Source organism: Lissotriton vulgaris, chromosome 4_1 (genome assembly GCF_964263255.1).
Source record: "Lissotriton vulgaris chromosome 4_1, aLisVul1.2, whole genome shotgun sequence".
Taxonomy (NCBI): Eukaryota; Metazoa; Chordata; class Amphibia; order Caudata; family Salamandridae; genus Lissotriton; species Lissotriton vulgaris.
The window spans coordinates 1470883489-1470898107 of NC_141691.1; the positions used below are offsets into that span (position 1 = coordinate 1470883489).

Here is a 14619-nt window from a genome sequence, read left to right on the forward strand (position 1 = left end):
GCAATATATGCTTCCTTAATCCTTGGGAATTGGTTGTGGTAAGTTTACATGTGTGCTCTTGATATCTAATGCATCTACTGTAGTGTTTTGAAGGTGATAGATTCATTGAACTGGATTACTGAAGGGAAGATGTGAGATGTTATGAGGAGTGGTGGATCTCTGCTCTTGTTGAATGCATTGGATAAGGGGGGGTAGGATTTGGAAAGGATGTTTAGGGGTTCATTGTAGTCAGAAAGATTTGTGATGAGACAGAGTCTGAAGGGATGGACAGAGGTTTATGGGAAAAATTATTATTGTAAGTTTTTCTGTGGCTAAAAACAGATTTCTCTTTGGGGATATATGTATGTTTCTTTCTGTGTTGTTTACACAATGTCTCTGACTTGCAGAAATTCTGCACCTACCACCCAAACTGTATATGACCTTATTTTCCGTGTTTCTCTTATGTGCAACCTTCCCTGTTGAAATGCTCCTTTTTGGCTCAAATAAATGGGAAACGCTACAGAGTGTTGCAGACCTCAGAAATGAGTGCACACAACCAGTCATTAGCAGTCAACTTTGGCTACGAGCGCCTCTTTCCTATACGTACAAACAGGGCATAGGTCGGGGGTACATGGCGTCCACCCACTATTTTCACAGGGTTGACGTAGTCCACCCTGCCAAGATGTTGGCCTGCACAGAAATATGCCGAAAGATCCCGGTGTAATTATCAGACACCGGGATACGCTCAGCAGCGCGTGCACATTGTCTGCTTTCCATTTCCAGCAGCAACATGCAGACCGCTAGGGTTCATTTTTCACCTCCAGCTGGGCCAAAGGCAAGGGCCAAATTTAAGGGACCATCAGGCTTTTTTTGATCGAGGATGCTGATTGGAGGTGGCCTGGAACCTCACACTTAAATGCAAATGCAACAGAGGGGACACAAAAGCACACAGCTTGTTATCTCTTCACAGGTTCTTAAGGGAGGCATGCTTTTGACTTTGTTCAGCCCTGTATATAAGCCCATGTGCAGTAAGAATGTCCGATATATTGGTCTGTCACAGTATCTAAATAAATACCAATTTAAATCGCACTATTTTATTTCTTTTATAGCGCTATTCATTCCAATGCAGGGAGTCAGAGTGCCTTACTACATAACATACACATTGACAGTAAATGATGTAAGTGTGTAAATTAATGTACAAGAAGTGTTACATGAGACGGTGAGGGTTATAAGGTGTGGGAGTCACATGCCCTTCATTGCTCACTGTGCTAAATGAGAAGGATTACAATTTATGAACCGCGAGTAACAAAAGGATCTATGTGTTCAAAGCAGTAACCCACTTGCACATCTACATAAAATAACAATCTGTCATCTCCATGTTACATAATGTGCTTTGCAGGAGACACATTGACATTCTATACGACTTTGATTCAAATTTGGGACTGCACAAAACACTGATAACTCCAACAAATGTATTAACCTCCAGAGTTATCTCACCATTACTATTATTCCCCGAGATTTACTAGGCACACAAAGATCTCTGTAGCAGGTGCCTTAACCCCATGAGATATTTAAAAATACAGACTTTGCAACCAATTAAGCAGAACAGATCTACTCCCATGCTTCTCCTTGTTGCCAATGTCTTTTTGGCAGGGTTCTGGCACAACCCCAACGCCAAATCTCATTAGTTAAATCTCAAAATGTGCTTAATTGTACTCATGATATACCTGTTACACATATGTGTGAGGTCTTAATATCTGATGTCACTTCTGGAATTGTGCAGTTTTATAGCTGTGCTGTTTTCTGCAAATCTATTTATTTGCCAAATTTGCCACATAATCTATAATCTGCTGCAAAATCTGCACATTTAAAAAAAAATCTAGTTTAAAGGGATCAAATGTTATTACAAAATGCTGCAATACATGTTTCAGCGCAGTTGAAGACCTTATGCAAAGGTTGATTGTTCACCTTTCATTTGCTTATTGCTATACTTCTGTGTAAAACTTGTACTAATGTTGTACAAGCTAGACCCAGACGGTGTTAACAAATGTAAACAAAATAATGAAGTTATACTATCACAAAACATTGGAGAAGTGTGGCTCAGGGGTTAGAGGCGGCAGACCCGGAAGCTGAGATCGGCCCTGGACCAGGGTTCAATTCCCCGCCTCGGCGGGTCTTGGGCTAAAAATTCCACGGTCTCAATAATTCTCGCTCCGGTGCCCTCTCGACTCACGGGTTCACGCTCTGCGACTCTGGGCAATAGCTTGCTTAATCTCCACAACGGCCCCTCGCGGCAGGATTCCTGGCTTTCACCTTGTGGATACCCTGCCGGGGCCTCTCACAGGGGAATACCAGGACGGGTTCCCTAGGCAAGCGCCAGGATGCCCTTTGTGGTGACAGGTCGCGCTATATAAGTATACCTACATTTACATTTACATTTACATTTTACACCACATAATATGCCTTTTTGCAGCATAATTTAGTCAACTCTGCTGCAAAATGTGGTCATCCCCTACCACATAAATAAATTCAGTGACCCTGGTGATACTCTTTGCCTAAACAAATCTACTAGCAATGGACCTGAGCATTATTCAGTTCAATAAAGGGAGATGCAATGTGGGACATATACACAAGGTGGCATAACCTTATTATCTTGTCTTACTTCAGAACTAAACTCAGGCCATTCATCTTCGAATCATCTTACACTGCCAACACATCAGAGCCCAAGTCATTGCCATCATTCCCTTTTGCTTCAACATACAGAAGATGCGGAGGAAGATTTTAAAATGGGTTCCAGTCAAAACATGGAAAATTCTCACCCACTCACTTGCCACCATCAACCTAGACTACAAGAACATCCTCTATGCCTAATAAACAAGCATCTCATCAGAAGGCTGCAGAACATCCAGAATTCGGCAGCCAGAATCACTCCCAACGTCTCACGACACATACACATCTCACTTCATCTCAAGGAGCTATACTGGCTACTCATACCCAGATTTCAAACTCCTCACTCATACTTTCAAGGCACTTTGGCCCAGTATACCTCAACAATACCATCTGCTTTCACAAACCTTCCATACCGCTCAGCTTGACAAGACTCATATTTGCACACATCCTATGCATATGGAAAACCAGATCAGACGGTTGAGCCGTCTGCTACATCACCCTTAACCCCTTCCATGCTGGGCCGTTTCCGCCGCTGTGCAGTAAACAAAAGAACAGGGCGGGGCCGTGACGAACCCCAGCCGTCATCAGCACACGAGCGCCGCATAGCGTGACGGCTGGGGTTCGTCACCAGCATGGAAGGGGTTAAAGCATGAAATGATGTGCTGTTTCACATCCAAGCCTCCTCCTCATTTCTTGAATTCCATAAACTGAAGACCTGGCTTTTTGAGAGGCCATATTAGGCACTAGGCTTGGCTAATCTCACACCTGCTCAGCACCAGGATACTCTCCTAAGCAAGACTGTCCTTCACAAACCAACATAACATGAAATGACTTGAGAGAAGCAAATACACTTTATGGAGCATTCAGGTCAGAATGAAACGCAACTAAATTGTGCTGGAGTAATCTGTTATTCTGGATGATTGCTTTTGTTTCTCCTGTTGTGTGCCTGTTCGCCTCTGCGCCCACATTCATAATATGGATGGCTAAGAGGCAAAATGATTCCATTGTTTGCGTGAGGTCACACTCCACGCAAATAAGGGAACATTCTCTTAATATATAGCCTGGCTATACATGCATGCGAGTGCTGTCAGTATTACAGAAAGTCCTGCGCAAGCATCTACATCCCCTTCAGTAGCCAGGGCCCCAGAAGGTTACCTGTGTGACTGCAATTACTGGTTATACACTTCTCAGGCATGAAAACTGGTCTTAATTGTAAACAATAGTGCTTTCTTTTTCCCAAATGTGTTGCTATTTCTTTAACCTTTTTATCAATGGACGTACATTGCAAAAGAATATTATGAAAATAAACAGTTACAAAGTTCACAGTGTGCAAAGAAATAGGTGCTGGGAAAATTGCAAGGATTAAGTAGACAGTCTTCGTAGTGCGAAATGTCAAGGCTTAGGTGTCGTAACAGCTTTTTGCACTACTATTACAATCCGCTTGGAATCCTGGTGTTTGTGCTGATGCCTGGCCTGCTGGAAATTATAACGGTTGGGGCTAATGAGTTTAAAAATCAGCTCTTGCTCTCTACATGCACTGTATGCCTGTTTGGAAGAAGATCTGACGTAATCGTGGGCTTGAAGGCTATCTCCAGAATTGACAAATATTGGTCCCACATTGGCCCACCCAAACATACCCTCAGCCCATCCAGATGGAAATTCCTGGAACCGGGCCTGAACCTGTGGCACGACAGCCACCCACCTGGACAGCCCATGACAGATGGTGAATGGAGGTCTCCCGACCACTGGTCACTGGGCAAGGCAGAGCACATCAGCGGACCCGGGGCTGGGCCACAATGCACATACCACCCTCCTGCTGAAGTGGACTTCATGCCAAGATGGTGGTCTCCTGTGTTTCCCTTCTTACTTGTGGTGGAATACACTTGAGATACACGTGCGTTACAAATACCGACATGACAAACATAATCGCATAGCCTTATAATCCCTTCAGTCCAGTCCTTTATAGTGGCAGATTTTTTGTCATCATTTCACCTCTTTTTCAAGTGCTTTTGTCTGCAGAGGTGCAGACAGAATAAGCTCATAAATAATTAATAATTGTTCATAGTGTTACTACCACACCCACTCTTAAGATGCTAAAGGGGGTGGTGGGGTCCACACCCCCACTGTGCCCAGTCACACCCTGGAGCCTCTGATGTGGGATTAGCTGCTATGGAATGGTGGAGCCGGGCTGGTTGTCTAGGCGCAAACCACTCTATACGCAAACCTCTCTATATTTGTGTTTTCTGTTTTACATGGACGCAAAAATCCATCCACGCCTATGCAATGTGATTATTAAAAACTCCGGTATGTTTTACCATTTGGTTCATTTGCATAGCTGCTTAGAGAGAGGTCCCCTGTGAAGAGGGTGACTTTCAGCCAGTTCATTTTTCAGCTAACAGCACCCTGCGAGCTGGGAATTGTATTTTTCACTAGTCCCTTTTAAGGATTGACCTACGAGTCATGCAATGCTTAGTGCTGGTGGCTGTAAATCAGGACTTTGTCAAGTGCAGGTATGCCTTTAATACTGCAGTGAAGGAGACTGCATATTTCGTGGCGATGTTATCATTTTCAAAAAGATATTGTTGTACATTGATTCTTCATGTAATATGGTTGTCTTTTGTCTTAGTCCTTTCTTTGTGTTTTCTTGTTCTCTGTCTACTACAATGCCTATGTATGTTCTGACTTCTACCTGGAGAATTCCACTAGTGTCAGTTGGTGGTCTGGTCAGCTGGCGAGGTGTGTACTCAGCTGTGTCTTACAATAAATCTACATATGTTCAACTAGAAGTATCCTGTCATCACTTACCATCATATTTACAACATTTTGGCGACGTTTTCTGCTGACCAGACCAGAGAAGGAACCATCTAACACAGCCTGAGCTACACCTCGCAAAAAGAACCCACTGCGCACCACCTATCTTCTGCCGGTAACCTTTTCTGAGGAAGCTTGTAACCAGATGATTGAAGGAAAACAAAGAGGGAATTAAAGCAAGAAAAGAACCGTGAGTGCATTGCTTATCTCTGGCAGTACGACGCAAAATTAAATGTAGCAGGAAGTTAGGTGTAACAAAATATAAGCGGTGATGTAACCAGAAATCTATGAGTTCCCTTGTGTAATGAAGAAACCAACCGCTTGTATTTGAAGCGCATTTTTTTTTAAAGTTAAGAAGCATATTTAAGTAGCAACAAAAGTTATTCTTAACCGCTTTGCAACTGAAAGAAGAAAAAAAATAACTCATGAAGTGTTTGACTCGAGAAACTGCATTGAGCGGAGTGTTGTATTTTTAAAGGTCAACCCACAGCTTCAGGGAGTGAAAAGAGACAATTCTCTTGAAAATCGGAAATATGCTGTCACAAATGAGTAATTTATAAGCTGAAACGATATTTAACTTCTTCTTCAAGAATGAGAAAGGACTAAGACAAAAGACAACCATATTACATGAAGAATCAATGTACAACACATCTCCCTCCTTTATAGAAAAGAAAGGAAATAAAGGAAAACAAAGATTACAATACAAGAGACTGCAACGACAACCACAAAGACAAAAGAGTATACAGAGACACAGGATGACAAGAGAAGAGTGAGATGAAACAAAACACTCAAACAACCAAACAACACCTATCCCATGTTGTACAATAACAAGATACACAACGCCAATTAAGTACCACACCAGGTATCCGAAATATCATTACACTCCATCCCCCTCCCTTAGAGAAACCAAAACAAGGTTTAGAAGAAAGAAAACAATCCAACAAGGAAAGGTGCTTGCGCCCACAACCTCCCCAAACACGAGTACACCATAGGGTAGGAACCCTATTAACTAAAGGAAGGTATAAACATAGACCCTTGGGAGAAACACAACAGATATGCGTGGGGTATCCATGTTCTTTCCACTTTAAACGACCAGCTGAACCTAACAGCGCCATGATACCCTCAGGGTGAGAGAGCGCTTCACAAATACACACAACATAACATCTCCCAATGTAGGTGACAGACTTGGCCCTTTCAAGTAGAACTCTGAACCCAATGCCCTGCGAATCCTGACCGCACCTCTGTGTAATGTATACAGGCAGAAGGCGGAAATGTCCCAGCGCAAGGCCAAGCTCGGGCCCTGAGCGTGTGACGTGACAGTTGGCACGTTCCCTCACTTCCCTGTGACTCACAGACGCCAACCGTCGTCATAGACCATTCAGATCTTTCTTCTTCCTCCTTCTCTTGGGAAGGAGCCATGCGAAGTGTTTGCCCAGACTCCAATTTCAGAACGTCCCATCCCAGATGTGGCTGCGTGTGTGTGTACTTCACATTTCTGGGACGTCGTTGCAAAGCTCACAGCACATGTGTAAATACAACGCCAAACGATAAGCATTCTTTTCAGCCATTATGTAAAGTAGTGACTGCCTGAAACCTCAGGGTTGTTTAAATACTTGCAGAATGATAGTGACAGCTTAAATCCCTTTTTGTACAACAGCACAAAAGGCAACGGAGAGACGGCTGTACAAAGGCCCACAGTATATGTCGAGAGGATCACGACTAATGTAATTGCATTTATATAGCACTTACTACCCTTGACCGAGTATCGAAGCACTTTTTCGGCACGCTACTCTGGAACCCATAAAGGATTAGTGGTGAATTAATATAGTGAAAATATGAAAGTAATTTGAGTGGTGGATGTGTTAGTCAGTTATTTGGATTGAGAAGGATAGTGGAGGGATAGAAGAGGGGAAAAAGGTTTGCATTTATATAGTGCTTGCTACCCTTGATGGAGTGTTGAAGTGCTATTTTCGGCGAGTAGCACACTACTTCAGAACCCAGAAAGGATTAGTGATGAATTAGTATAGTGGAAATAGGAAAGTAATTTGAGTGGTGGACATGTCAGTGCGTTATTGGGATTGAAAAGGATAGTGGAGGGATAGAAGTGAAGGATATATATAAATATATATTTTTTTTTAGCTTATAGCAGTAGGAGGAGGCTTGGGATGAGCAAAATGGAGGTGGAGGGGGATGAGTAAAAGGGAGGTGGAGGAGGAAGAGTCAGAGGTTGGGTTTAGAAAGGCTTGTTTTTGGGATCAGAATAGTAAAAAAGAGGTATTATATGATAATGTATATATTAATCTTTAAGGTAACCGACACATGGGGGCGAGGGGTGCAGGAGAAAATGGATGAATTCTGAAAGGGCAGAATAATTGACAGACTGCCAATGGTTTTCCAAACCATGTGCAATCTTTTTACAAAATCTGCAAGCCAAATACATTGACAGTAACATGACTTTATTAGACACAAACATACCACATTTTAAGATAGGGTAGTCGGTTAAAGTGCCTATGCTGACTTCTTTGTGTTTCCAGCATGTCGGTTAACGCAGCATATTTATAGAGCACACGTAGACATAGCTTCTTGATGCTGGCTAGATATAACATAAAATTAGGCTAAAACTGAAGCTAAAGGAACTGCATAAAACAAATAAATGGCTGAAGACGTTGCCAGAGGTTGATGGGGCCCTAATTTATTGTGGTGAGGTGACGACCCAAGGTTTAATCTTGGTCAGAAGGCAATTCGGTTTTTTTTCTACCCGCAGTTTTCAGGGACAGGTATATCAGAGCATCGCCACCGTGATGGATAGTGCCCAATCGCCAAGTGTCTTGCTGCAAGTGTAGGGTGCATAGAGTCTGCATAAGTGAGCTGAGTACATCGATTTAAGGGGCGAGTACCATGTGAATTTATGTGCCCAAGAGGGCTTTAAGCAAGATGAAAAAAATGGGGACGTTAGGTTATCTAAAAGGGGCTTGATCTATGGAATTAAGGGCATGGCTGGAACACACAAAACTATTTTTTTTGTGATTTCCACAGTGTGGCACCTAATCGAGATTTTTGGTTCTTCTCTGAGCTTTCCTTTATTGAAAACAGATATAAAGCACAAAAACTGACATACACCTAAAACCAACCAGAACTATTGGCTTTATCAATTGTTGTTAGCTGCTCAAGATACATAAGTAACAATGATTTGTTGTAATAATATTGAAAACGTTTTTAAAATTGTGAGACTGAATTAAACATAATTGGGGCATGTGAAAGGGTCAGTCTTCAGTGTCAACTCTCCTTGTGTTCACTTTATGTTAAATACGCTCCCTCTTCAGCATCCTATTTTCACTCTCTCCTGAATGCACTTCCTCGCATCTCTTTCACTTCACCATCTCCAAACACACCGCTCACCAGTAAGCATTGCGCTTTGTTTTTCTTTTCCTTGACAACTGTGTTTCTCTTTAACACACATTTGCACAGAATTACAATTGCAACTGAAATGCATGACCATTGCACTGTAGGGAGGCCAAGGATTGGATGGCCATGTATTCTGAACATTTTTTGAACCACTGACAGCCACAGTGAGAAGTTTGCACTGCCTTCACCCTCAACTCCAGGGTGCTCAGCCATGGACTGTTACAAACACCAGGAAGCGAGTTGATTAAAAGTATGCACTATACAAGAGTAAAATCCTGCACAGGGAAAAAATGTAGAAACACAACACCCTGGAAATAGCTAACACTCTTAGAGAATACAAGCTTAAGTAAAATACGTGAAATATATACAGGTGCTAAAACGCTGATATGGATTACCTTAACGTTTATACCTTTTATTGTTCAGAAATCGATCAGAGTTGTTGCCATTACAGTTAGGGCATGAATTTAGGGCCCGATAGTGAACCGTTTCACTGTCTGGTTTTAATTACTACTGGTTCTGGGACTTAGAGGGACCCAGCACACTTAAAGCCCTAGTGCCTGGTGTACCACCTTGTGGCTTTTAATGAAACACTCTGCTTAACAGGCAACCAGTGCATACATTTTTATGATGCATCTAATCTGCTCTCAAGTGAATACTGGTAAGATAGCCTCCGTTGCAGCCTCTGACTCAAGGAACGTATTCCATAGAGCCAGTACGCCTGTGTGTGACTTTTGCCATGTATAGGGCTAGCATACATTTACAATAGTACGTATGCGATTTGCATACATAAATCTCTCCTTGCAAACAGCAACGTTCACATAGCAAACCTCTGAAAATAAATGAATAACAGAATGTGTTCTGTTACAGACTGCTGTTTAATTATCGAATAAATGTAGACAGCCCTGTCTCTGAGTAGTATGGATGTTATTTTAAGGCTGCTAAAACGGTTTCATTTTGCCACAAAACTTGACTCGGTTATATGTTATGTTATGTTATATAGGTATTTGTAGCGCGCACGACTACTCTTGAGTATCCTGGTGCGGAGCAATACCACATAGACATCGAGAGAAATGACATTTTAGTAAGCCTGATTGAATAAGTGGGTTTTAAGGAGCTTTTTAAAGCAGCTAAGGTCTCTGGTGTGTCTTATTTTGAATGGGGGGGGAGTTCCAGAGGGTGGCTGCTTTCACCAAAAACGATTGACCGCCCAGCCTGGTACGCCGGAAGCGGGGGATTGCCACCAGACGTTGGGAGGCCGACCTAAGGCTTCGGCTGGGAATGTGGAGAGCCACTCTTTTCTTGAGATAGTCGGGGCCAGTATCATGCAGGGCTCTATGAGTGAGAACCAGAGCCTTGAATTGGACTCTTTGGGCCACCGGCAGCCAATGGAGTGCGGCCATTTGCGATCTTATGCTGATACGTCTGGGAATGCCCAGCAGAAGTCTCGCAGCCGCATTCTGGATGAGTTGCAGCTTGTTCAACAGAAAGGAGGGAGAGCCCAAATAAAGAGCGTTAGCATAGTCTAGGCGGGACAATATGAGGGCTCTAGCGACCGTCTCTTTGGCCGGCTGGGGCAGTAAAGGAAAAAATCTACCCAGGGATTTAAGGGTCCCAAAGAAGACACCCGTCAGTCTTTTTATGTGCTCTGAGAACCTTAAATCATCGTTAAACCAAATGCCCAGATTCTTGGCTGGGCCGCCTTCAGAGAGGGGACGGGGGAAATCAGGAGGCCATATTAATTCAGTAAACTGGGTAGGAAATTGGCCACATAGTATTATCTCAGATTTTCCCTCGTTACATTTAAGTTTGGCTTGGGCCAGCCAGGTAAATACTGCCGCAAGGCATTTTTGTGCCGCATCCGTTTCTACTTTCGAGTTACCCCAGGTGAACAGGAGCTGGGTGTCATCGGCGTAGGCCATAATTTTTGCACCCAGCTCCTCAGCCAGGTAGATCAGCGGGGTCATATAGATGTTGAAAAGAAGTGGGCTTAATGTTGAGCCCTGTGGGAACCCTGTCTGAACTGACCTGGCTGAGGAGGAGTACGGGGGCATCCAGACTTGCTGGGAGCAGGAATCCAAAAAAGACTCCAGCCATGACCACACAGCCCCAGTAAGGCCGATCGAGGCGAGCCAGGAGGAGTTGGTGGGGGACCGTATCAAAGGCGGCAGAGAGGTCCAATAAAATTAGCGCCACTCTGCCACCCTTGTCCATACACTCCCTAATGGCTTCCACCACCTCTACCAAGGCCGTCTCTGTGCTAAAGGAGGCCCTAAAACCAGACTGAGCCGGGTGAAGCGCCCCGGAATCTTACACAAAGGCGCTCAGCTGCCGAAAAACGACCTTTTCGCAGACTTTGGCCAGTGCAGGAAGCAAGGAGATGGGACGGTAGTTGGCTACACTGTGGGGATCCACCGATGGCTTCTTCAAGAGAGGCAGGAGTTTAGCTTGCTTCCACTGCCTAGGCACCACTGCAGAATGCAGTGACCAATTGACCATAGCTGTAACTTCAGACCCGACACAATCTGCTACCCCCGCTAAAACTCTTGCAGGGCAAGGGTCCGAGGGGGAGCCTGATTTGAGAGATCTCAAAAGAGCAAGAATGTCCGACTGATCAACTTTATCAAATTGGGCAAGGCCACTGCTAGAAAGAGGGCTGGGCGTCTCAACCAGAGGGTGTGAGGCGGCATCGCTCAAGGCTAGTCCCTCCTCAATGAGCTTGATCTTATTAATGAAAAAGGAGGAGAGCTCCTCACACCAGCCAGCGGATACCGGGATCGTTTTTTGCTCCGCCAGAGGCGACAGAAATATCTGAACCTTTAACACTTTAGTGAACTATATGCTCACAACATGTGTGGCTGTAGATACACACGCTTTGCATACACCTGCCATCTAGTGTTGGGCTTGGATGTTTGCAACTTCTTTATCTTCCAAGGAGTTATTGGAATCATGAGGTATAGTGACTCCTCCAGTGCTTAATTTGTAAAATATTAAGTGCCAGAGCTCTGACCAGGAGGTCAATGCAGCTTGCACCACCCCTCGCCCTTGTCATCGGTGCCAAAACAACCACTAACCGTCTCTCTCGCATGTAATTGCGACAGTTCAGATTATTCTAGGTACCCAAAGCTAAAGGAATGGCCGGGCAGGCAGGTATTAGCAATTTTAATATATATTGTAGTCCTAAACTACCGTTGTCTGCTCATCTCTAAAACAGTGGTACGTTTATACCTCTGCCAACTGTTTTAGATGTCAGCAATTTACCTTAGCCAATTGGTCTCACATTATAATTCACTGTTCTAAAATTGTGCCTTTCTGGAATGAGATTTTTTTATTTCTGCAAACTTACTGTGAGATCCAGGTTACTTATAATGTTAAACTAATGCTGTACGGTTATGATCCCGACATTGAATTGGCAGATCAGATGGTTAAACTGTTGTTTATTGCAATGGCAGTGGCAAGGTCCTTGATTTTACAGAACTGGAAATCAACGCAGCTTCCTTTGTTCCATGCATGGCTCCAAAAAATGAAGAATGTAAGAAAGAGTGAATTATTATATGCATATCAAATTGGAGGAATGAGGAAGTTCGATAAAATGTGGAGATCTTATTTTGAGTAATTATGGACTAATGTATTAATGTTAAAAATAGTGCCCTTTTTGTCTTTCTGAATGTATTCCGTGTTAATTTGTATTTTTTGTTGCTAAATTGTTTTGTATTTATTCTGATATTATGACCTAAAATACTTCAATAAAAATTTTTTTTTAGAAATCTCTAAAACAGCACCACCATGTGGTGAACTGTTCTAAGTAGGTTGTTGACAATTATGTGCTGGTGCCGAGCACCGGAAACCAAGTAAGTGCCGGTGCTGAGCACCGGAAAGCACCGGCTCAAATTAAGCACTGGACTCCTCCCTTAGTTTGCAATGAGCTTGGGCATCAGCTCTAATGTTTAGATTGCTTTTCTCCACCATCAGGTTTGGATGTGTTTCTATGCAGTTTATGGACTTGACATATTAGATGTTCACTTTGGAGGAGCCTTTCTTCCAGGTCCATAATGACAGAATAGTCGTCAAGATCAAATCCAAGTTCCTTCCAAAGGTGGATCCCCTTTTCATCTCAACCAGACCATAGAGTTCCCATTGTTTTCCCCTCAAATAGACTCTAGCACATAGGGCTCGTCACACTTGTGCACTGCATTGACAGGACTAAGCCTATCCACAAGACACAGCAACTTTTTGTTGCATTTACTAAACCTAACAAAGTCCATCCTTTCTCAAACGCAGATATAGCCAGAGACTGAACCACAGCCCTTGGAGAACTTTTAGCTGCTATTGACGTATGGAACTGGCAGAAAAGTGATCACCCTGCTATACGGAATGCTTTTACCACAACACACAACACATTACTTAGCTCTTAGGGGTAGGTGGACTGCAAATCACTGTCATGAACTGACAGACAGTGGGAGTCCACACTAGAAAACGTTAAAAGCAGGGCTTAATTTAAGTCAGTGGTTTCCCGTGCTTGGCACTGGCACTTAATCGTCAGCAACGGTACAATATGACAGTCAGCCACATGGCGGCGCTGTTTTTTTACTTTATAGATGAGCACAACAACTGTTTGTTAAATCGATATACATTTGAAATGACTAAAACCTGCTGCCATAACCATTATTTTAACGTTCAGGTCTTGAAATTGTCAGAAATGTAACCCTTGTTGGAGTGTGACTTATTAGTTATGCTGTTACTGTAATTGACAGCGGCAATGGGCAGTGCAAGTGGCCTGCTGACTAGAGCCCTGGCACTTATTTTTTTTAATTACAAATTAAGCACTGGTCAAAAGGGTCTCTCAATAAGCCCTTGCTTTGAGTACGCTCATTCAGCTACATGAACCAGACATACCCCAATCCCAAGCATGTCAGTCATGTGATTCCAGGTGCCTTGCCGGATTGCCTCAGATGCAATCATATACTGGCTGGTTTTTACCAAATGGTATGGTCATGTCTGATGATATCACAGTTTTGGGAGGTGGCAGTGAGGGACACGGCCAAGGTAACTGGTAAATCAATGACAGCGAAACCTCTTGCATTTCTGCTCGGGATAACACAGAACACAAAAGCAGACCAAATACACCATGAAGTTTGTAGACCGAGCCTACATTCTGATTAAAAGGTGTATTGCTATGGCTGAAAAGTCACACACTTGGTGGGAAAGAGACCGGGCCTCATGTGGCAGGGAAGATTGAGATTGTGTGTTAGAAAGCCACCAGCAGATCCATAAGCATAGGGGATATAGTGCCAAGATTTTGATCCCCCCCCCAATCATCACAGGCACTTATTAATACATTCCCCCACACGCACATGAAATAAGCCTTTTGCAAATGGTAATGGAGACACACACACACACACATATATATATATATATATATATATATATTTATATATATATATATATATATATATGTATATATATATATATATATATATATATATATACACATCACAATTAAGGACAAAAGTATGCTTGGCAGTACTCCATTGAATGATTACCTACAAGAATGACGCACACTATTCATTACCACATTGTTATATGGTTGCAACGGTTTGTACAAGTATTGATAACATTGTTTACTTTGGGAGTATTGTTGCATTCTTGTTTTCTACATTACGCCAACAGTGTTATGTTTATAGAATGAGTAATAGAAAGTATGTAGAAAGGTTATGTAGAACATAAATTCTGATATAATTGTTTTGAGACATGATA

At 42.9% G+C, this 14619-nt stretch overlaps 1 protein-coding gene across 1 annotated transcript in view; it reads left to right on the forward strand.

Annotated features, from left to right (window-relative positions):
- Positions 1–14619, forward strand: part of SPIDR (scaffold protein involved in DNA repair) — a 2344543-nt gene that overhangs the window by 281090 nt on the left and 2048834 nt on the right. The window lies entirely within an intron of this gene.